The sequence below is a fragment of the Mirounga angustirostris genome, unplaced genomic scaffold (genome assembly GCF_029215605.1).
Source record: "Mirounga angustirostris isolate CCGP_5_RB_7025 unplaced genomic scaffold, mMirAng1.0.hap1 SCAF_2, whole genome shotgun sequence".
Classification (NCBI taxonomy): Eukaryota; Metazoa; Chordata; class Mammalia; order Carnivora; family Phocidae; genus Mirounga; species Mirounga angustirostris.
Window position 1 is genome coordinate 70,877,876 of NW_026991710.1, and position 23,874 is coordinate 70,901,749.

Sequence of the window (23,874 nt, forward strand, 5' to 3'; positions counted from 1 at the left end):
TTTAATTACACATTTAAAATTAGATTGACAAGGGGCCCCTGGGTGGCTCAGTCATTAAGCGTCTGCCTTCAGCTCAGGTCAGGATCCCAGGGTCCTGGGATTGAGCCCTGCATTGGGCTCCCTGCTTCATGGGAGGCCTGCTTCTCCCTCTCCCACTCCCCCTGCTTGTGTTCCCTCTCTCACTGTGTCTGTCTCTGTCAAACAAAAAAATAAAATCTTTAAAAAAAAAAAATTAGATTGACAAAATTGGTCTCATACTTTAATAGGTCATATTATATTAAATAATAAAATAACAAAAAAGGTGAAAATTCTTTAATATAAAAGCTTTAAAATGGATTTGATTATCTTAAACATTTCTTTGATTAATCCCAAATTCTTTTCAAGTGAAAGATGCTTTAACACTAAGAAAACTATATGTTACCCTGAGCACTGTCGGCAGATATCTTAGCAGGTAGTTGATGAAACATAATTTGGAAACCAGAGATTTCTGCAGATTGATTTCTTGCCCTGGCCCTAATTTGTAATTGATTAGGTAACTTCAAGTTATCCAATGAGTTATTGTGTTATCCCTGCATTTACATCATGTATTAGCTAATTCTTCCAATTGCCGACCAAAGTCTACAGTTTACTCCAGCATTGATAGAATGCTGCTTTTTTTTTTTTAAATTGTGGGAGGTAACCTTAATGTAATTGTCATTTTGGTCTATATTTAAAGCTTTTTAAATTTAATAAATACTTCATTCTTTCATATTCTTGCTTTTAGGACCATACTTTTTTTGATACAAAAAGGATATCAGATTGAATATGGATATATGTTTATAGTTTTATCTATGTAGTCACAATTTTCAAAGTAATTTTTTTCCTTCTTTTGTATTTTTAAAAATAGACTTTATTTTTTAGAACAGTTTTAGGTTCACAAGAAAATTGAGTGGAAGTTACAGGCTCATTTTATTGTGCTTTGCAGGTATTACATTTTTACAAATTGGAGATTTGTGGCAACCTTATGTCAAGCAAGTCTACCAGCACACTATTTTCCCAACAGCATTTGCTTACTTTGTGTTTTTTGTATCACATTTAGGTAATTCTCAGAATATTTCAAACTTTTTCATCATTATTATGTTTGTTATGGTGATCTGTGATCAATGATCTTTGATAAAACTACTGCAATTGTTTGGGGGCACCACGAACCATGCCCATGTAAAACAATGAACTTAATCAATAAATGTTGTGGGGTTCTGACTGCTCCACCAACGAGCTCTTCCTCCATCTCTCTCCCTCTCTTTGGGCCTCTCTATTCTAAGACACAACAATAATTGAAATGAGGCCAATTGATGACCCTACAATGGCCTCTATGCGTTCAAGGGAAAGAAAGAGTCACACACATTTAAATCGAGCTAAAGATGATGGATCTGGGCAAAGTCAATTAAAAACCTTCTGGAAAGAATTCACCATTCTAGATGCCATTAAAAACATCTGTGATTCATGGGAAGAGGTCAAAATTCCAACATTAACAGGAGTTTAAAAGTTGATTCTAATCCTCATGGATGACTTTGAGAAGTTCAAGACTTCAGTGAAGGAAGTTAACTGCAGATGTGATGGAAATTGCAAGAGAACTAGAATCAGAAGTGGAGCCTGAAGATGTGTCTGAATTGCTACAATCTCATGATAAAATTTTAATAGATGAAGAGTTGCTTCTTATAGATGAGCAAAGAAGATGGTTTTCTTGAGATGGAATCTACTCCTGGTGAAGACACTGTGAAGACTGTTGAAATGACCACGAAGGATTTAGAAGATTACATAAACTTATTTGATAAAGCAGCAGCAGGGTTTGAGAGGATTAACTCCAATTTTGAAAGAAGTTCTATTATGAGTAAAATGTTATCAAACAGCATTGCATGCCACAGAGAAATCTTTCATGAAAGGAAGAGTCAGTCCGATGCAGCAAACTTCACTGTTGTCTTATTTTAAGAAATTGCCATGGCTACCCTAACCTTCAGCAACTACCACCCTGATCAGTCAATGGCCATCAACACTGAGGCAAGACTCTCTACCAGCAAAAAGATTATGACTTGCTGAAAGCTCAGATGACGATTAGCATTTTTTAGCAATAAAGTATTTTTTTCAAAGATTTATTTATTTACTTTAGAGTGAGGAAGAGAGAGAGAGAATAGGAAGAAGGGGCGGGAGGAGAGGGAGAGAGAGTCCCCAGGAGATTCCGTGCTGAGTATGGAGCCTGATTCGGTGCTCAATCTCATGACCCTGAGCTCACCACCTAAGCCGAAACCAAGAGTCAGATGCTCAGCCAACCGTGCCACCCAGATGTGCCAACAATAAAGTATTTTTAATTATGGTATGTACTGAGCAGCTCTTTCTGCCCACGGGTCCTGTCCCTGTGCTTTAATAAAACCACCTTTTTGCAACAACAATAAAAAGATAATAATAATTGGGCGCCTGGGTGGCTCAGTCGTTAAGCGTCTGCCTTCGGCTCAGGTCATGATCCCAGGGTTCTGGGATCGAGCCCTGCATAGGTCTCCCTGCTCAGCAGGAAGCCTGCTTCTCCCTCTCCCACTCCCCCTGCTTGTGTTCCCTCTCTCGCTGTGTCTCTCTCTGTCAAATAAATAAAATCTTTAAAAAAAAAAAAGATAATAATAATTAAGGTATGTACTTTGTTGTGTTTTTTAAAGACATAATCCTTTTGCACACTTAACAGACTACAGTGTAATATAAACATAACTTTTATATGCACTGGGAAACAAAAAAATTCATTTAAGTTGCTTTATTGTGATATTTACTTTATTGCGGTGGTGTGGAACTCCCAATGTCTCCAAGGTATGCCTGTACAGAGATTTCCCATATATTCTCTACTCCCCTCACACACTCTCCTCCACTATTAACATGACCCACCAGAGTGGTGCATTTGTTGATCAACTGATGAACCTACATTGACACATCATAATCACCCCAAAGCTGATAATTTAAATTAGGTTCACTCTTAGTGTTATACACTCTATGGATTTTGACAAATGCATAATGACATGTATCCACCATTGTAATATCATACAGAATAGTTTTTCTGCCCTAAAAATCCTCTGTGTTCCACACTTCCTCACTCCTACTGGCACCACTGATCTTTTTACTATCTGCATAGTTTTGCCTTTTCCTAAATGTCATATTGCTGGAATCATAGAGTATGTAGCTTTTCCAGATTGCCTTCTTTACTTAGTAATTAAAACTTTAAGTTTCCTCAATGTCTTTTCATAGCGTGATAGCTCATTTCTTTTTAGCACTGAATAATATGCCATTGTCCAGATGTGCCACAGTTTATTAACCCATTCACCTACTGAAGGACATCTTGGTTGCTTTCAAGTTTTAACAATCATGAATAAGCTGCTATAAACATCCACGTTCAGGTTTTTGTGAGGACAGGTTTCCAACTCATTTGGGTAAATAAGAGAGAATACGATTTCTGGATTCTATGGTATGTTTAGTTATGTAAGGAACTGCCAAACTGTTTTCCAAAGTGGCTGTGCCAATTTGCATTTGCATTCTACCAATCTGCAGTTGGCAGAAATGAATGAGAGTTCTTGTTTCTTCATATCCTGGTCAGCATTTGGTGTTGTCAGTGTTTTGCATTTTGGCCTTTCTAATAGGTAATATAGTAACATCTCTTTGTTGTTGTTGTTTAAAAGATTTGATTTATTTATTTGAGAGAGAATGTGAGTACAAGCAGGGGGAGTGGCAGGAAGAGGAGAGGGAGAAACAGACTCCCTGTTGAGTAGGGAGCCCAACGTGGGGCTTGATCCCAGAACCCTGAGATCGTGACCTAAGCCAAAGGCAGATGTTTAACTGACTGAGCCACCAGGTGCCCCTCTTTGTTGTTTTAATTTGTGATTCCATGGTGACATATGGTGTGGAGCATCTTTTCATACACTTATTTGCCATCTGTATATCTTCTTTGGTGAGGTGTTTGTTCAGGTCTTTTGCCCATTTTTAAATCAGGTTATTTGTTTTATTAGTGTTGATTTTTAAGTGGTTTTTGTATATTTTGGATAACAGCCCTTTATCAGATATCTTCTGCAAATATTTCCTCCCAGTCTGGAGTCTGTCTCCTCATTCCCTTGATACTGCTTTTTGGTTTTGGGGTTTTTTTGAGTTTTTTTAGTAGGCATGGAGCCCAACTCATGACCCTGAGATCAAGACCTGAGCTGAGATCATGAGTCAGACACTTAACCAAGTGAGCCACCCAACACTCCCCACTTTGCCCAATGTTGTTTTTTGCAGACCAGATATTTTTAATTTTGATGAAGTCCAACTTATCGATGATTTTTTTTCATGAGTCATACCTTTGGTATTATATCTAAAAAGTTATTGCCATATCCAACGTCACCTATCTTATCTCCTATGTTATCTTCCAGGAGTTTTTTGTTTTTCATTTAGGTCTAAGATCCACTTTGAGTCAATTTTTGTGAAGGGTATAAGGTCTAGATTAATTTTTTTTCACATGAAGGTCCATTTGTTCCAGCACCATTTATTGAATACTATCTTTGTTTGCTCCATTGTATTTCCTAAATTGACTATGTTTACATGGTTCTCTTTCTGGGCCCTCTATTCTGTTCCATGATCTATTTGTCTATTCTTTCATTGATAAAACCACACTGTCTCGATTATTGTAGCTTTATAATAAATCTTGAAGTCAGGTAGTGTCAATCCTTTTACTTTTTCTTTTTCTTCAATGCTATGTTGGCTATTTTGGGTCTTTTACCTCTGTACAAACTTGAGAATCAGTTTGTAGATAAACATAAAATAACTTGCTTAGATTTTTATTGCAATTGCATTGAATCTATAGATCAAGTTGGGAAGAACTGACATCTTGATAATGGTGGGTCTTTCCATCCATGAACATGAAATATTTCTCCATTTATTTAGTTATTCTTAGAGTTCATTCTTTGTCTGGTTTTGGTATTAGGATAATGCTGGCCTTATAGACTGAACTAGGAAGTATTCCCTTGGCTTCTATCTACAAGATAATGTAGATAGTTGGTATAATCTTTCCTTAAATGTTTGGTGGAATTCCCCAGTAAAACCATCTGGGCCATGTACTCAGTGTTTTAGAAGGTTATTAATTACTAATTCAATTTCTTTAACATCTAGTCTTTTCAAATTGTTGAGTAGGTCTTTTTTCTTTTTAAGATTTTATTTATTTATTTGACAGAGAGAGAGAGCACAAGTAGGCAGAGCGGCAGGCAGAGGGAGAGGGAGAAGCAGGCTCTCCACTGAGCAGAGAGTCCGATGTGGGGCTCGATCCCAGGACCCCAGGATCATGACCTGAGCCGAAGGCAGACGCTTAACCGACTGAGCCACCCAGGTGCCCCAGTTTTTGTTTTTTTTAAAGAGAAGATAATTTTATTGTTTTGGGTGATTTCAATACATAGTCTTGCTATCTACTTGTTATCAGGAAGAATTCTCAATATCATATATTCTAAAATAAAAATTGTTATCTTAGGCATACTAAAAAAATTAATTGATTTATGTCCAATAACTGGAAAATCTAGATCTAGTGACTAATTATAGTTAATATGTAGACATTTTAATTAGCAATGTATTCATTGTTCATTTTGCTGTTCGTTCAAACTTGTAATTTCACTAGCAAGCTGCAGTATTTTAAATTACAAGTTTAAACAAACAAAAAAAATTTTTTTTAAAGATTTTATTTATTTATTTGACAGAGAGAGACACAGCAAGAGAGGGAACACAAGCAGGGGGAGTGGGAGAGGGAGAAGCAGGCCTCCTGCAGAGCAGGGAGCCCAATGCAGGGCTCGATCCCAGGACCCTGGGATCATGACCTGAGCCAAAGGCAGATGCTTAACGACTGAGACACCCAGGCGCCTCTAAACAAACAAAAAATTTATAAGTTAAAACAGAGCATTATAGACCTGCTTCTATGATCCTAGCAATTAATATAGACTGCTTGGAAGAAAAAAAAATGCTGGGTCAAAATCCCCTAGACTGTGCTCTTTGCCTTTTTTGGCAATTTCTTAAATATAACTATAGGCATACTAACTAAACTTAAACTGATACAACTAATTATAAAGCCATAACAATTGGCTCAGGGCACATCAGAATCACTTGGGGTGCTTTTCAAAAATAAAGAGTCTTAAACAAACACATCCCCAAATGAGATTCTGATTCAGTAGATAATAAGTCAGAAATCTAGATTTAAACAGGGTTGCCTGGCTGGCTCAGTTGGTAGAGCATGTGACTCTTGATCTCAGGGTTGTGAGTTTGAGCCCCATGTAGTGTGTAGAGATTACTTTAAAAGAGAGAGAGAGAGAGAGAGAGAGAGAAATCTAGATTTAAACAAACACTACCAGATGATTCTGATTCTGATACAGGTAATCTGTGGTCCACACCTTGAGAAGCAATGTGTAGGGGTAAGACAAGGTAGGCTTGATCAGTATTTCCCTCCTCTTTAGTGTGCTAAGTTGTGCCCCAAATTGATTCCTGAGAAAATAACTGACTTGGCCTTGTATGGCCTGGTTTCCTTAACATCCATAAAAGGATTTCAACATTAAATGGTGAATATGTGTGGGCTACATAGAGAGGAGAACTTAAATTCACTCTTAATTGGAATGAGGGAAGAGAAAAAGAAATCTCCGTGTTGGTCAGGAAAGGGTAGAGGTGGGAAACAGAAATAAAGTATTCGGTCATGCCTCAATCTGTAGAGGAATGCCAACTGTCATCATTTTGTAAATAAGTCATATTTATTTAAGCTTAGTGTGCCCATGGCTAGGTCAAAAAAACCAGGTGCAATTTCCCAAAGCATTTGCCAGCATGAAATGAAATGCATCTATTTTCACTAGCAATTCTCAAAGTCAAGCCTTTCCAAAGGCACCCCCTACAGAAGAAACCATTAATGAATGATTGCATTTGATGATTGTCTACCCTGTTTTTTCAGTAATTTTACATAAATTTTAACTATATTAAGAAGGAGAAAATGCCCCCATAACTTTGTATTTTATTTCCAACATCACTCACTATTTTGGGGTTGTCTCTTTGATATTCTATGGAAACTATACTCCAGATTAGGGGGCGCCTGGGTGGCTCAGATGGTTAAGCATCTGCCTTCAGCTCAGGTCATGATCCCAGGGTCCTGGGATCGAGTTCCACATCGGGCTCCTGACTCAGCGGGGAGTCTGCTTCTTCCTCTCCCTCTGCCTCTCCCACTGCTCATGCTCTCTCTCTCTCTCTGTATCTCTGTGTCTCAAATGAATAAATAAAATCTTTAAAAAAAAAAAACTATACTCCAGATTAAACTTCTTTAATAAGGTAAAACCACTATTCTGAAAAGAAGTACAACTAGTTTGGTATAAGTGGTTCTTACGATCTTTATCCTAGTCCTTATTCTTTCTGTGTCCCCATATACCCACATAACACCTCTTCAATAACCATTTCAGAATTCTGACAAGCCAAGCTTATCAGCTTTGTTGCTTAGACCATGTACTCTTGGTTATTGGCATAACTTGAAATTTCTCCAAGAAGCACCAGCTTTGGGGTAAAAATGAATGCATGAATGGTGATTACTTGAATATAGCTGATTTATGCCCCTATCTCCATGATGCAGGACCTCTGGCTTCCAAATACTTTCTGGGATCACATTCTTTTTTTTTTAGTATTTTATTATTTATTTGTCAGAGAGAGGGAGAGCACAGGCAGGGGGAGTGGCAGGCAGAGGGAGAAGCAGGCTCCCCCCTGAGCAGGGAGCCCGATGTGGGACTCGATCCCAGGACCCTGGGATCATGACCTGAGCTGGTCACCAACTGAGCCACCCAGGCGTCCCTGGGATCCCATTCTGATATAAATCTCCTAACACCCTTCTACCGGGGCCTCCTCCATGTCCGGTGTCCATGAAGCAGTTGACAGTAGAACTTCACTACTGCAGCTGACTTACATCAAGTGACACTCCCTAGCAGCAGTGCTTGTCTTCCAAGGCTCCAAAATCTGAATGAAAGTCCTGAAAGTGTCAGAACAAGGCTTCATTCTCTTCAGCCCCCACTGTGCCAGAACACTGCATGACCCACAGAAGTGGAGGGAGACACCATACCTTGTTTGTTAATCAAAACGTCAGACACCAAATATGCAGGGTCTTTTTTTCCTCACACCAACCAATTCTCTGACTCTTCAGATGTGAACTGAGTGTCCTACAACTAAATTCAATTCTGACACCAAGTACCAAGAATTACCATAGGCTACACAGGTTAAGGGTCAGTCCCATAAAACTGCTCCCATTACAGAGGTCAGTTTCAAGTCCTTGTACTTCTTTCCAACCAGCTATAAACCAGGGGTTCCCACAGTCCTCTCCTCAGGTTTGATAATTTGCTAGAACAGCTCACAGAACTCAGGACAACAGTTTATTTACCAGTTTGCTGTGAAGGATCCAACTCAGGAACAGCCAAATAGAAGAGATGCAGAGGGCAAGGTATGGAAGAAGTGGCACAGAGCTTCCACACCCTCTCTGGGCATGCCGTCCTCTCCGTACCGTGATGTGTTCACCAACCGGAAACCCCATCATTTAGCGGTTTTTATAGAGGTTCCGTTATGTAGACATGATTGATTAAACCATTGGTTGTTGGTGACTACACTCAATTTCTAGTCCCTCTCCCCTCCGTGGAGGTTGGGGGTGAGACTACAAGTTCCAACCGCCTAATCACATGGTTAGTTTCTCGGGCAGCCAGCCTCCATCCTGAAATTCTCTTGGGGCCCAACAAAAGTCATCTTATTAGCATAAACTCAGACATGAATGAAAAGGGCTTGTTATGAGACACACACAAAAAATACTTCTATCACCCTTATCAGTCAGGAAATTGCAAGAGTTTTAGAAGCTGTGTCAGGAACCAGGGACAAAGACATAATATATATTTCTTAATGTATCATACCCAAGTCTTACACGTCACTCATGAACACAGACCATCAGCTTTTACTCATAGGTCTTCTTTCCCCAAGGTTCAGACCTAGCCTAGAAGGTCCTGCTGAGTTCCAGATACTACGTCATCCTCTCTTATCATACCCACCCTTCAAATGTATTAACTAAATCTGAATTCCAGTTTTGACACTTGTCCATTTCTAGTTTCCTGGTTCTTCTTCTGCTTTCTAGATCACTGAGAACACCTTGCTTTGTCCAGCAAGTAAATAGGACTCACACAAGATGCGGACAGCATCAGACAAGAGGCTGATCAAGCTGTAGAGAGCGCTACACTGAGAGACTGTACCAACAGAGAGTCACAATAAACTGGGTGTTGGAACTCAGAGGCACAAGTCGTTGCGGGAGGGGAGGTGCTGGATAATTTCAACACGGTTGAGACACTGGAGGATGATAGGCAAATAGTAAGCATGAGAACCAATACCCTGAACAGGGCAAACTTGAAGTGCAAGCCAAAGAAACAAGCCAGTAAACCCAATCCAGGATCAGATGTGAGGGTCTTGTTCCTGAAACTGAGTTTTTGATGAAGGCCTTGATTACACAGTGGTTCTGTGATCACATATAAAAATTATTTCGGCACACTGGGATATGTTTAATTCATTAACTCAGCAAACCTAATTTGGGTACCTGCAATATACAAAGCATTGTGGAGTGCGGCAGTTCTTATTCTCAAGGAATTTATAATCTAAAGAGAGAAAAAAAAGTACACAAGCAAAGATGTTAGGTGAAATATATGCCTCATGGGGCGCCTGGGTGGCTCAGTTGGTTAAGCGACTGCCTTCGGCTCAGGTCATGATCCTGGAGTCCCAGGATCGAGTCCCGCATCGGGCTCCCTGCTCGGCGGGAAGTCTGCTTCTCCCTCTCATGCTCTCTGTCTCCCATTCTCTCTCTCAGATTAATAAATAAAATCTTAAAAAAAAAAAAAAAAAGAAATATATGCCTCATGAATGATACACACAAGCTTAGTAGCTCAAAGGAAAAGAAAAAGAAACTTTGTTGAGATATAATCACATTTAACCCTCACGAACACTAGGAAAGGTGAACGCCATTATTCCTATTTTATAGGGAAGGAATCAGGATCAAAGACATTTGGTAAATTTCTCTGGGACTAACAGCTAGGAAGTCCCAGAACTCAGAGCCCACGCTTCTTCTCCTCCCTCCTAGTAAGCAGAGGTGAGGGGTGGAAGCTTCACAGGGGAGGTAACATTTACGTTTAGAGATCATCATCATTTTTTGTTTAGTGTTCTCTTACTCTTTCCTTTTCTACCTTGGTTTTCATTTGCTCATCACAATATTTATTTCTACTTTTAACAGTTTGGAAATTCTCGTGCTTCCTGGGAAAGATAGAAACAAGAGGCTTAAATCGGGCCTTAATAAAAATCATCTACCATATTTGTTGATTCTTTTTTTTTTTTAATATTTTGTTTATTTGAGAGAGAGAATGAGATAGAGAGAGAGCATGAGAGGGGGGGAGGGTCAGAGGGAGAAGCAGGCTCCCCGCTGAGCAGAGAGCCCGATGCGGGACTCGATCCCAGGACCCTGAGATCATGACCTGAGCTGAAGGCAGGTGCTTAACCAACTGAGTCACCCAGGCACCCTACCATATTTGTTGATTCTAAGATGCACATTTTTCTTCCATCTTAACATCACTAAAATCACGGTGAGTTTTTTAATCAATGGCATCTTACAATTCCTGTTGGCCAGGTGGCAATCATGGCACACTTGTCATTGCCTGTGCAGGCCTGAACGTTAACAGTGTCAAAAACTTATAGATCAAAACTTACAGAATGGTTATCGGTAATTTGGATGAAAATCGCTGAAACAGTAGTGGACCACTCTTTCCCTCGAGGAATCACATAATCCTCAGAAGGACGGGATGTGATATATTTAGCAATGTCCCTGGGTGTTTAGTGTAAGCCAGCTCTGTATAATTGAAAAACCGCTGCCCAGCCCAGCAACAATGACTTTCAGTTCCTTTATGGATTCTTTTAAGTAGCTGTGTTCCCAATATCCTTGAAGGCACAGAGGTCATTATTGTGTGAAGGACCAAAGACATCCATGACTGAGTCAAAAGTGATGCGGAAGAGTTAGTCTCTGAAAGTGAAGTTTTAGGAATAACTTAGCCAATTAATTTTTATTTTTTTTATTTTTCTTTTTTGGCATGCACAAAGTAACATACAATTAAAAAAAAAACCCTCTAAAAACCTCTAATCAAAGTTCATTAAGTAGAAAATAAAAATTCTAAGTAAAGGGGAAACTTTTTTCAGTTCAATTAACAGGGATTATATTGTTGGTATATAAAATAGTAATAAAACGATGAATTTTAGATTCAAGAGAATATGGTATTTGCTATATACTGAGTTTTTTCTTGCCCCTTGTGTCCCCCCGCTTTCACTCTCAAAAGTAACTATGGTTGTCCTAGCTTTAGCTGAAAAGCAAAAATAATCCCTTGCTAGACTCTGGCGCCCTCTTGTGTTTAAAGTGTGAAAAGTCTTTATGGAAATGTTTTTTCCTTAAGGAGACACTGGGGAATTTCACATTCTGAAATTGCTTATTGTGGGAGGAGAAACCACCACAAAATGTGAACATCCCAAAGTGGATCATCTACTACTAATTTCCCCACTAAGATCTCAGCTTTGAATTTCATGTCATCAGACTTTATCACTGCCTGCCTCTTATTGATGCTAACTTTAGACTCCAGGACCCTCCTGCACCATTTATGAGTAATTTTAGTTCCTGGTACACCATCACTCTCTCTAACACCACTTCGGTCTTGCTTCATGGTGAATTCAATACACACACAGGTACTTTTCCCAACACGCTGGCCTTTGACTACCTTGACCTTCTCTCCTCCAACGTCCTTATTGCCCAGTTGTGCACTCCCAGGTCACACCATAGAAACTGTTATTACTAGTATCATCTTATGTATCTTGCTCCCTGACCACCAAATCCCATCTTTCCACCCAGCTCCTTTTAGTAACCCAACTCCATCAAACCTTTGACCCCCCATAAGAATGTAGAATCCATTAATTTTGCTAATATTTCACTGTGCCTCATCCCCTACTGTTCACTTTAGTCTCCATACCAGATGAAATTCCTTGATTATTCATTATAATAATACCCTAGAAAACACCCTCAAACTCCCTTGCTCTTCTTTTGTATTGTCATTTGCTTGACTAAACTACAAACTCTCCCTTAAATGCACATCTCCCCCACTCCGTGCCTACGTCCCTACCACTGAATGTGGGTAGAGGAAAACCCATAAGAATAATGGTTCTTCTGATTTTAAATTCATGATCAAAAATCTTAATGCTGGGAGGTGCCAGGGTGGCTCAGTTGGTTAAGCATCCGATTCTTGATTTCTGCTCAGGTCTTGATCTCAGGGTCATGGGTTGAGGCCCCACACTGGGCTCCACGTTGGGCATGGAGCTTACTTAAAAAAAAAAACTTAATGCTGGGACCCTCAATAGTGCCAGCAACTCATACTATAGTCCCCTAAACCATTCACTCTTCTTTTTTCTTATTTCAATAGGTCACAATGTCTTCTTCCTACTCAGTACCTTCTCCCATAGTCATCCTCAGCTGGTAACCTTATTTCCTACTTTACTGAGAAAACTGAAGCAAGCAAAAGAGACTTCTAGATTCTCTCTACCATATCTTCCCACCTACCAGCATACTCTGCCTTCTTATTACTCTGGTCTAGATGAATGTCCATGCTCCTGTCTAAGACCTAAGGCGATGTCTCCATTTTGCAGTAAATCCTTTAAAATCTCTTAAACATCATCACATGTAGATATGGATATAGTATATAGATATATAGATACACAGACATAGATAGTATACTATAGATCTATATACTATACTACAGATCTATATACTATATACATCTATATATCTATACTGTATTTATCTCTTACTACTGGATCATTCCCAACAGCATGCAACCATGCTACTTTTTATTTCTTTCATCTTCAACGTCTCTCTTCATCTCACACCTTACGACCGCTGCTATATTGCTCTGCCCTCTTTTACAACAAATCTCTTCAAAGGAATTCTCTACACTCACTTCTGCAATCCCTCTCCCATTCCCTCTCAAATCCATTTAATTGTTGTTTTGGAGAGTTTTGTGATGCACCAATAGAAACTGGAACATACCTCTGAGAGAGCAGCACCAGCCTGCCCCAGGAGGAGGCAGCCTATTCCCTAACAGACTTGCATGATTTTGCCAACATGTATCGGCAGAAGTCTAGGGAGCAGCTGAAGGTATAGATTCTACAAGTGTTAAGCCTATGGGGATAAAATATACTCAATCAAGCCAAAATCACTGGCATGGGCGCACTCCTCCAGGGTTTGGAATAAAACACGCTGGCTGGAATAATGGGGATAGTGTAACAGTTTGAAAAGGTCAGCTACTGAAAGCCAGGACTCCACAAAAACACAGAGTTAATGAGGTTGAAATGCCAGAAATTCTCTAGCGTACTGTAAGCAAAGGAACGCAAGGTTTGGGAAAATAGGAATGGATCCATTATGAGCAATCTCCTCAGCCACCTCCTGACTAGACCCCGCTGGGAAGGTCTAACAGACACTCTTTTCACCCAGACATTAGGAAATGCAATAGTAAGGCAAGCACCAGCATCTTTGAGGAGCTCTGCAGGTCAGAGATATTGGCAGATGAGGCTGCAATGAAAATGTATGCCCTCATTTCAGTGGGAATATAGGGATTCAGCATGGTAAAGGCCCTGTATAGTGCTGGTCTGTTTCAGAATATATGGGGCAATGACTACAACGAGCCATAGATGGGGCATGTAATCAGTGTTTTGACCTTCTGTGCTTTGTGTCAATGGCTAATTGATTTGGGGGTTCCAAGAAATCGTAAACCGACAGCATACTAAGATGCTGCTTGACGTATGTATATAGAGAAAAAATCTAGGGACACCTGGGTGACTCAGTTGGTTAAGCGTCTGCCTTCGGCTGGGATCATGATCCCGGGGCAGGGAGCCTGCTTCTCCTTCTCCCTCTGCCCCTCTCTCCCAACTTGTGCTCTCTTTTTCTTTCAAATAGATAAATAAAATCTTCAAAAAACAAAAACAAAAACCAAACCAAAACAAAAAAATTTAAGTCTGCTAGGCAGAACCTAACTCAAGTTGCCAAAGTATGCCTGGTACCCAATACGCAGACCTAAGTCAGGTCAGAGACTAAGAGCCCCAGTGAGAAGGAACATCTGGGAGATTCTGAGAAAAGATCCTGCGACACAGCCATTAGCATGGTATACCATAAATCTTCCTCCCAGCCAGCATTTCTCAACCTCTGTACTCCTGACATTTTGGCCTGGGTATTTCTTTGGTGTGGGGGGAGGGTTATCCTGTACATTGTAGAATGTTCGGCAGTGCATCTAGTTTCTACCCACAACATGCCAGCAGCACACACATAACCTTTTCTACAGTTGTGACAAACAAAATGTTTGCTAAAAACATTACCAAATGGGCGCCTGGGTGGCTCAGTTGGTTGAGCGACTGCCTTCGGCTCAGGTCATGATCCTGGAGTCCCTGGATCAAGTTCCACATCGGGCTCCCTGCACGGCAGGGAGTCTGCTTCTCCCTCTGACCCTCCCCCCTCTCATGTGCTTGCTCTCTCTCAAATAAATAAATAAAATCTTTAAAAAAAAAAAATTACCAAATATCCTCTGGAGAGTAGGGTTACCAGATTTAGCAAATAAAAACACAAGATTAAATTTGAATTTCAGATTCAAACTATTGCATGGGGTATATTTATACCAAAAAAAATTACTTGTTTCTTATCTGAAATTCAAATTTAACTGGGATCCCTATATGTTATTTGTCAACCCTAACCTGAGGGACAAAATCAGTTTTTGTAGAACTAAGCCAGAGCCTCTTTAAATGTGCTGAGAACTCATTATAACACTGATTCTTGAGGTCCACTTCCAGGGATTCTGACTTAGTGGGACTACAGTGAATTTTCTTTTTTTTTTTTTAAATTTTATTTATTTGAGAGAGAGAGAGAGAACGAGCACAGGGAAGGGGAGAGGAAGAGGGAGAAGCAGACTTCCCACTGAGCAGGGAGCCCGACATGGGGCTCCATCCCAGGACCCCAAGAGCAAGACCTGACCTGAAGGCAGACGCTTAACCACCTGAGCCACCGAGGTGCCCCTGAATTTTCATTAAAAAAAATTCTTTTTATATTTTATTTACTTACCTATTTGATAGAGAGAGAGAAAGAGAGCACAAGCAGGGGGAGCAACAGGCAGAGGGAGAGGGCGAAGCAGACTCTCCACTGAGCAGGAAGCCCAATATGGGGCTCAATCCCAGGACCCTGGGATCATGACCTGAGCTGAAGGCAGATGCTTAACTGACTGAGCCACCCAGGCGCCCCTGAATTTTCATTTTTAATGAGTTTCTAAGTGAAGCAAATGGTCACTGGTCCAGGGAGACATCTTAAGTAGTATTGCCTCAAAGAGATTTGCTTGGTGACTATACACTAGGGGAAAGAAAATACCCAATGATTCTGGGAATTATTAGATACTGCTTCTGAAATGACATTGACTCCCAGGAACACAAAATGCCACCAAGTTCAAAAATTCAGAGTAGCAGCTTATGGAGATGAGCAGTTAGATGGAGTTTGGCCTAAGTTAGTCTAATAATGGGCTCCACATGGAGTAACAGCTATGATGGCAGAAAGCATCAGATAGAATCCCCTGGAACTGCCCTCCCACTCCCGCTTTCCTGTGTACCAAGACATAAACCAAAAAGTAACACCACATCCCTGAGAGAATTGCAGGGATTAATACCAACAACAGAGATGTATGATACTGTGATGGGGATTCCTCCAACCTTCCTAAGTAACTCACCTGTTTAGCTGGTACAAAAGTCAGATGGATCATACAGAATGACATTAGACTATTATGATTTTTTTTTAAGATTTTATTTATTTATTTTAGAGAAAGATAGAAAGCATGAGCAGGGGGAAGGGCAAAGGGAGAGGGGGAGAGAGAATCACAAGCAGACACTGCAACTAAATGCAGAGCCCGATATGGGGCTCAATCCCAAGACCCTAAGATCATGACCTGAGCCAAAATCAAGAGACACTTAACCAAATGAACCACCCAGTTGCCCCAGATTATTATGATCTTAATCAGGTGGTGATTCCAATCTCAGCAGCCATTCAAGATGTATCTTTAGTGGAGACAATCAACACAGCACCTGGTACCTATATGCAACTCTTGACTTATCAAATGCTTTCTTTTCCTTTCTAATCGGTAAGGAAAATCAAACACAATTTGTACTTATTTACGTAGCAGTAACAACAGTATACATTTATGTTGATGTCCCAGGGCTTTGTCCTCTCTCCTTCCAACATAATTTAGTTGAGAGGAACCTTGATTGTCTTGATATCCCAGAGGACATCATGCCAATCCTGTATATTAATGTCATTATGCCAACTGGATCTGGCAAGCAGAAGGAAACAAGTATCAAAAATACCTCATTTACATATTTGGGTGTCAAAGGGGGGGAGTTAAATCCTGGAAAACTTAATAGGTCTACACCATCAGTGTTCTTTGTAGAGGCTCCATCATCTGGGGAACGTTAGGATAGCTCTTCTAAAATGAGACACCAGTTGCTGTACCTTGCACTTCTCACCATGAAGGGAAAAAAAACCCAAAAACCCACCATACTTGCTTCTTTCAAATTTGGAGGCAGCGTATGCCTTTTTAGCATCCTGCTCCAAAGCATTCACTTGATAACTTCTAAAGCAACAATTTTTGAGTGGGGCCAGATCCAAGAAAAGTGTCAGGGCCTCAGAAGAAGCTGTCCTGACACTTGGGCCCTATGACCTGACAGACCAAATGGTATTAGAAGTCTTGTGGTGCAGGGGCACCTGGGTGGTTCAGTCATTGGGCGTATGCCTTCGGCTCGGGTCATGGCCCCAGGATGCTGGGATCGAGCCCCGAGTCGAGCTCCCTGCTCGGCGGGAAGCCTGCTTCTCCCTCTCCCGCTCCCCCTGCTTGTGTTCCCTCTCTCGCTGTGTCTCTCTCTGTCAAATGAATAAATAAAATCTTTAAAAAAAAAAAGAAGTCTTCTGGTGCAGGGGTGCCTGGGTGGTTCAGTCATTGGATGTCTGCCTTCAGCTCAGGTCACGATCCCAGGGTCCTGGGATCGAGCCCCGAGTCGAGCTCCCTGCTCGGCGGGAAGCCTGCTTCTCCCTCTCCCGCTCCCCCTGCTTGTGTTCCCTCTCTCGCTGTGTCTCTCTCTGTCAAATAAATAAATAAAATCTTTAAAAAAAAAAAGAAGTCTTCTGGTGCAGGGGCGCCTGGGTGGTTCAGTCATTGGGCGTCTGCCTTTGGCTCAGGTCATGGCCCCAGGGTCCTGGGATCAAGTCCCACGTCAGGCTCCCCGCTCGGTGGGAAGCCTGCTTCTCCCTCTCCCACTCCCCCTGCTTGTGTTCCCTCTCTCGCTGTCTCTCTCTCTGTCAAATAAATAAAATCTTAAAAAATATAATAATAATGAGGGGCACCTGGGTGGCTCAGTCTTTGGGCGTCTGCCTTCGGCTCAGGTCATGGCCCAGGGTCCTGGGATCGAGCCCGCATCAGGCTCCTGCTGCTCAGGAAGCCTGCTTCTCCCACTCCCCCTGCTTGTGTTCCCTCTCTCACTGTTTCTCTCTCTGTCAAATAAATAAATAAAATCTTTAAAAAAGAAAAGAAGTCTTCTGGTGCAGGGGTGCCTGGGTGGTTCAGTCATTGGACATCTGCCTTCAGCTCAGGTCATGATCCCAGGGTCCTGGGATCGAGCCCCACATCGGGCTCCCTGCTCAGCTGAGAGCCTGCTTTTCCCTCTCCCACTCCCCCTGCTTGTGTTTCCTCTCTAGCTGTCTCTCTCTGTGTCAAATAAATAAATCTTTAAAAAAAAAAAAAAAGAAAAGAAAAGCAGCTCCTGGCTGGCAAGTGGCCCTGGCTTTTTAGACTGAACACATTACCACACAGTAGCAACTGGCTACACAACCTGAACTTCCCATCACGAACCACAAAGCTGCAGGTACCCAGCAACATTTCCACTGCAATTGGAAGTAGTAGAGAGGAGACCAGGTCCGGGCAGGACCAGAAGCACAAGGAATGTCTACAACCAGTTCGTTCCAGCTACCAAGATGTCTTTTTCCACCCCTTGTTTACCTTGTCCTCAACCTATATGGGAGTCCTCTTAGGGAATTCCCAATGAGCATTTCACAGAAGAGAATGACGCATAGGTCTAGTCCTCAGATGGATCTAAACCTGATGCTACACTGACAAGAGAGGATGTCCACCACACCACCACCCACTCGGGCATGACCACAGAAGACTAGGATGAAGGGAAATCCTCCAAGCAGACAGAACTTGGAGGGATATATCTGGTTGTTCATTTTATGGCATGAGGTACAAAGCCCTATACTTATTTACGGGCAGTGGCTGCTGGATTGGATGGCCATCGAGGAGCTAGGAAAGAACTAATTGAAAAATTGGTGACAAGATGGACTGTGAATGGACCTCTTGGAGCAAGAGAATATTTAACTGCCATGTATATTTCCAATAGAGAGTATCCATTATGGTGGAGGCCGTCAAAAATCAGATGATCAAGAGGATCTATTCTGCAAATGTAAGGAAGCCTTCTCCAGGCATCCCACCCAGTTCTTGCTCAACACATCCACACACAACACGGCCAGAGCAGCGTAGAGGGAAGTGTGAGCTAATAACATGGTTTTCACCTCCCCAGGATTGTTCTGCCTATAACTACTGCTGAGTGCCCAATCTGCCAACAGCAGAAGCCAATACTAAGGCACTGATATGGCACCACTGTCCAGGGTGACAGGTGGCTACTTAGTGGCAGTTGATCATGATGAACTCATCCCATCATAAAGGGAACCATTCTTTATGCTCTCAGGGATAGCTGCATATTCTGGGTAAAAATGTGCTTTCTCTGCCTGCAAAGCTTCCGCCAACACTATTATCATAAAGTTACAGAATGTCTCATCCATTGCCATGGTATCCTACATAACTGTCCCTGACCATAGACATATGTTATGAACAAACAGGTTTAGAAATGAGCTCATGCTTTCAAAGTCCACCACATACTTCCAACTTACAGAAGCAGCTGGCTTGACAGAACAGTGATCTGGCCTATTGAAGGTTCAATTATAGTGCCAGCCAGGACACCACGTAAGGCTAGGATGTTGTCCTCCAGCTCAGGATGTATGCCATAAACCAGCAGCCTATATTGCACAGAGCCAGAGTTCATGGGGGTGGGGACCATGGAAAGGAACGGTTCCTCCAACCACACTGGCCTCCTAGGTGTTTCACTGACATGCTAGACATTCTCCTGCCTCCATTTCCTCTACATAAATGCTTTTCTCCACTCTACTTAAAGTTGCAAAACCTGGGGCGCCTAGGTGGCTCAGTTGGTTAAGCATCTGACTCTTGATTTCAGCTCAGGTCATGGTCTCGGGGTCATGAGATCAAGCCCGGCTTTGGGCACCACACTGAGTGTGGAGCCTGCTGAAGATTCTCTCTCTCCAGGGAGCCTGGGTGGCTCAGTTAAGTGTCTGCCTTCGGCTCAGGTCATGATCTCGGGGTCCTGGAATTGAGCCCCGAGTTGGGCTCCCTGCTCAGCAGAGAGTCTGCTTCTCCCTTGCTCTCTGCCCTTCCCCCCGCCTCGTGCGTGCTCTCTCTCTCAAATAAATAAATAAAATTTTTTAAAAAAGATTCTCTCTCCCTCTGCCCCTCCCTCACTGCTTGCGTGTGCACATGTGTGCTCTCAATAAATAAATAAATAAAATTGTGAAACTTCCCTTTGCCTTCCTAATCACCCCTTCTCTTACTATGCTTTTCTCTCCAGCCTTCTCACCTTCTAACATACTATATTATTTGGTTATTGTGTTTATCTGTGTTCCCCCACTAGCAGGTTCTACTTTATTCACTGTTCTATCCTTGATGCCTAGGACAGTGCCTGAAACATAGTAGGTGCTCAACAAATATTTCTAAATTGGCTTGAATGAGTATCATGAAAGTTCTTGGGGAATAGTAAACAAATATCTCCAGTCTATTATCTTCCCATCAGGGATTGGCTGGCAAGCTTTTTCTGTAAAAGGCTAGAGAGTAAATACTTTAGGACTGTGGACCATGCAGTTGCTGTGGCACCCACTCCATTCTGATATCGTAGCATAAAAGCCACCGTCGGCAGTAAGTAAACGAATGGGTGATACATGGAGAGGGAGGAAAGGAATTGCTCACGTCCTGGGAATTGGGAGGCTGAGAAAGCAGTTCATATGGAAATATTTTATATGAGTGTGTTTGATTCATTTCTTCCTCATGCCCTCTCACTCCACCATCACAGCTAATATTATGGAAGTTACACTTTCCCTTGGCTTTGACTTTTGAGTATTGTATATTTACAACTGCCACAGAATACACTTACTCATACAACCTCCAGGTGGAGCCCTTTCTCTTTTCTCATTAAGCTGTTTTTATTACAGTTGACCCGTGAAGAACTCCAGAGCTGGGGGTCCCAGTGCCGTCCAAAATCCAACTTTTGACTCCCTAAAAACTTAACTACTAATAGCCTACTGTTGACCAGAAGCTTACAAGAAACAGTCGAGTAACACATATTTCATACATATATACATACTATATACTGTAGTCTTAGAATAAAGTGCACTAAAGAAAATGTTATGAAAACCATAAGGAAGAGATAATACATTTATAGCACTGTACTATTATTGATACTGTAAGTTTACATTGTCTGATTACAAGATCATATCTCAGTGCCTACATCAATATGGTCTTTTCAAGTTCTTACTTAAATTCCAGTTAGTTAGGATACAGTGTAATATTAGTTTCAGGTGTAAGATTAGTTTCAGATTCAGCACTTCCGTACAGCACCCAGTGTTCATCACAAGTACTCTCCTTCATCCCCATCACCTATTTAACCCCTCCCCCCTACCCACCTCCCCTCTGGTAACCATCATTTTGTTCTCTATAGTTAAGAATCTGTTTCTTGGTTTGTCTCTCTCTCTTTTCCCCATTGCTCATTTGTTTTGTTTCTTAAATTCCACATACAAGTGAAGTCATATGGTATTTGTCTTTCTCTGACTGACTTATTTCACTTAGTATTATACTCTCTAGCTCTATTCACATCGTTTTAAATGGCAAGAGTTCATTCTTTTTGATGGCTGAGTAATATTCCATATATATATACCACATCTTCTTTATCCATTCATCAGTCGATGGATAGTTGTGCTCTTTCTATAATTTGGCTATCGTTGACAATGCTGCTATAAACATCAGGGTACATGTATCCCTTCAAATCAGTAATCTTGTATCCTTCGGGTAAATATCTAGTAGTGCAATTGCTGGGTCATAGGGTAGTTCTATTTCTAACTTTTTGAGGAACCTCCATAACCTTTTCCAGAGTGGCTGTACCTCAATATTGTCTTATATGAAACAAAACACTATAGATGTTCTATGTATTACTAAAACTAGACTTGAAAAATGAAAGGATAGGGGCACCTGGGTGGCTCAGTTGGTTGAACATCTGCTTCAGCTCAGGTCATGATCCCAGGGTCCTGGGATCGAGCCCCACATCGGGCTCCCTGTTCAGCGAGGAGTCTGCTTCTCCTTCTGCCTCTCCCCCAGCTTGTGTTCTCTCTCTTACTCTCTCTCTCAAAAAAATAAATAAAATCTTTAAAAAAAAGAAAAAGAAAACTACCACAATATAAAATTTACATTAAATATCACTCACTTTATGCCTGTGTAAGGATAGGCCATCCACTTCCATACAATTCTTGCACACAATGTTCTACACGATGAATACTCAGGCAGTGATGCTGATGACACAAGGTCTCTGTACAGCTCTTGTACAGTCATTAGATTTTCACACAAAGACCCCTGCACACATACACAACAGCTGTTCATTAACTGCATGGCATGATGACTATTTACTATTCCTTAAGTGGAAGTGAACCATCACAGAGGTCTTCCTTGTCATCTTCATGTTGAGTAGACTGAGGAGGAAGAAGGGGAGGGGTTGGTCTTGCTGTCTCAGGGGCAGCAGAGATGGAAGAGGTGGAAGGGGAGGCAGGAGAGGCCGGCACACTTGGTGTCACTTTACAGAAATACATGTAATTTCTGTCTCACTTTTTTGCTTTTTTCTTTCTCTACATATGTTTCTTTTTTTTTTTTTTAAAGATTTTATTTATTTATATGAGAGAGGGGAGGTCAGAGGGAGAAGCAGACTCCCCACCGAGCAGGGAGCCCGATCCCGGGACTCCAGGATCATGACCTGAGCCGAAGCAGACTCCCCACCGAGTGGGACTCGATCCCGGGACTCCAGGATCATGACCTGAGCCGAAGGCAGTCGCCCAACCAACTGAGCCACCCAGGCACCCTCTACATGTTTCTAAACAGTACCAGTCCTTCTACCATTTGCTTTTCTTTCAGCGTCCATGTTGTAAAAGAACTCAAAAGCAGGGGCGCCTGGGTGGCTCAGTCGTTAAGCGTCTTCCTTCGGCTCAGGTCATGATCCCAGGGTCTTTGGATCGAGCCCTGCATTGGGTTCCCTGCTCCACGGGAAGCCTGCTTCTCTCCCTTGCCCTCTCCCCCTGCTTGTGTTCCCTCTCTCGCTGTGTCTCTCTCTGTCAAATAAATAAATAAAATCTTTAAAAAACAAAACAAAAGCAGTCTTGAATAATCAGAACCCTTCTGCCAGATCGTCTGTCAGTTTGTCTTCTGGCACTGCTTCTTCATCTTCCTCTTCATTGTCTGGTACTGATTTGGAAGCACTCATCTCCATCAGGTCATCTTCTGTTAATTCGTCTGGTGTGGTGTCTATTAGCTCTTAAATTTCTCCAAGTCCATATCTTGAAACCCTTCACCACAACCACCCTCCACTTTTTTTTTTTTTTTTCCATATCAACAATCTCGTTCATGATTTCCTTGATTGGCTCTGTTGTAAATCCTGTGAAGTCATGCACAACATCCAGGCACAGTTTTTCCAGCAGGAATGTATTGTTTGGGGCTTGATGGCTTTCATGGCTTTTTCTATAACAACAATAGCATCTCCAATGGTGTGATTCTTCCAGACTTTCATGATGTCCTCTCTATTGCAGTTCTCTTTCATAGTGTTGACCATCCTTTCCTTAAAGTACTGTGTGTAATGAGCCTTAAAGGTCCTTATGACCCCATGAGCTAAAGGTTGAATTAGACACATTGTGTTTGAGGGCAAGTAGACCACTTCAACACCTTTGGTGTTGAACTCATGGGGTCCTGGGTAGACAGGGACATTGTCCAAAATCAAGAGAATGTTAAAAGGCAGTCCCTTACTGGCAAGGTACTTCCTGACTTCAGAAACAAAGCTTTGATGGAACCAATCCAGAAAAAGCGTTCTCCCTGTCCAGGCTCTCTTGCTGTACAACCAAAACAGTGGCAGCTGGTGTTTATCTTTCCCCTTCACAGCTCAGGGGTTAGCAGCTTTATAGATAAGGCAGTCCAGATCATAAACCCAACTGCATTTGCACAAAATGGCAGAGTTAGCCTATCCCTTCCTGCCTTAAATCCTGGTGCTTGCTTTTCTTCCTTACTAATAAATGTCCTTTGTGACACTTTTTTTCCAGAATAGGGCACTTTGGTCTCCATTAAAAACCTGTTAAGGCAGATATCCTTTCTCCTCAATGATTTTCTTAATGGGTCTGAGAACTTATCTGGCTGCCTCTTTGTTGGCAGAAGCTACTTCTCCTATTGACATTTTTTAAGCCAAAGTTCTTGCTAAAATTATCAAACCATCCTTTGCTGGCATTAAGTTCTCCAGCTTTAGATCTTCATCTTCTTTTTGCTTTAAATTGTCATATAATGACCTCACTTT

The 23,874-nt window shown here is 41.6% G+C and overlaps 1 protein-coding gene across 4 annotated transcripts in view; it reads right to left on the bottom strand.

Moving 5' to 3' along the window:
• ABCG2 (ATP binding cassette subfamily G member 2 (JR blood group)) overlaps positions 1–23,874 on the bottom strand; it is a 144,591-nt gene that overhangs the window by 104,992 nt on the left and 15,725 nt on the right. The gene's annotated exons all lie outside the window — the stretch shown is intronic.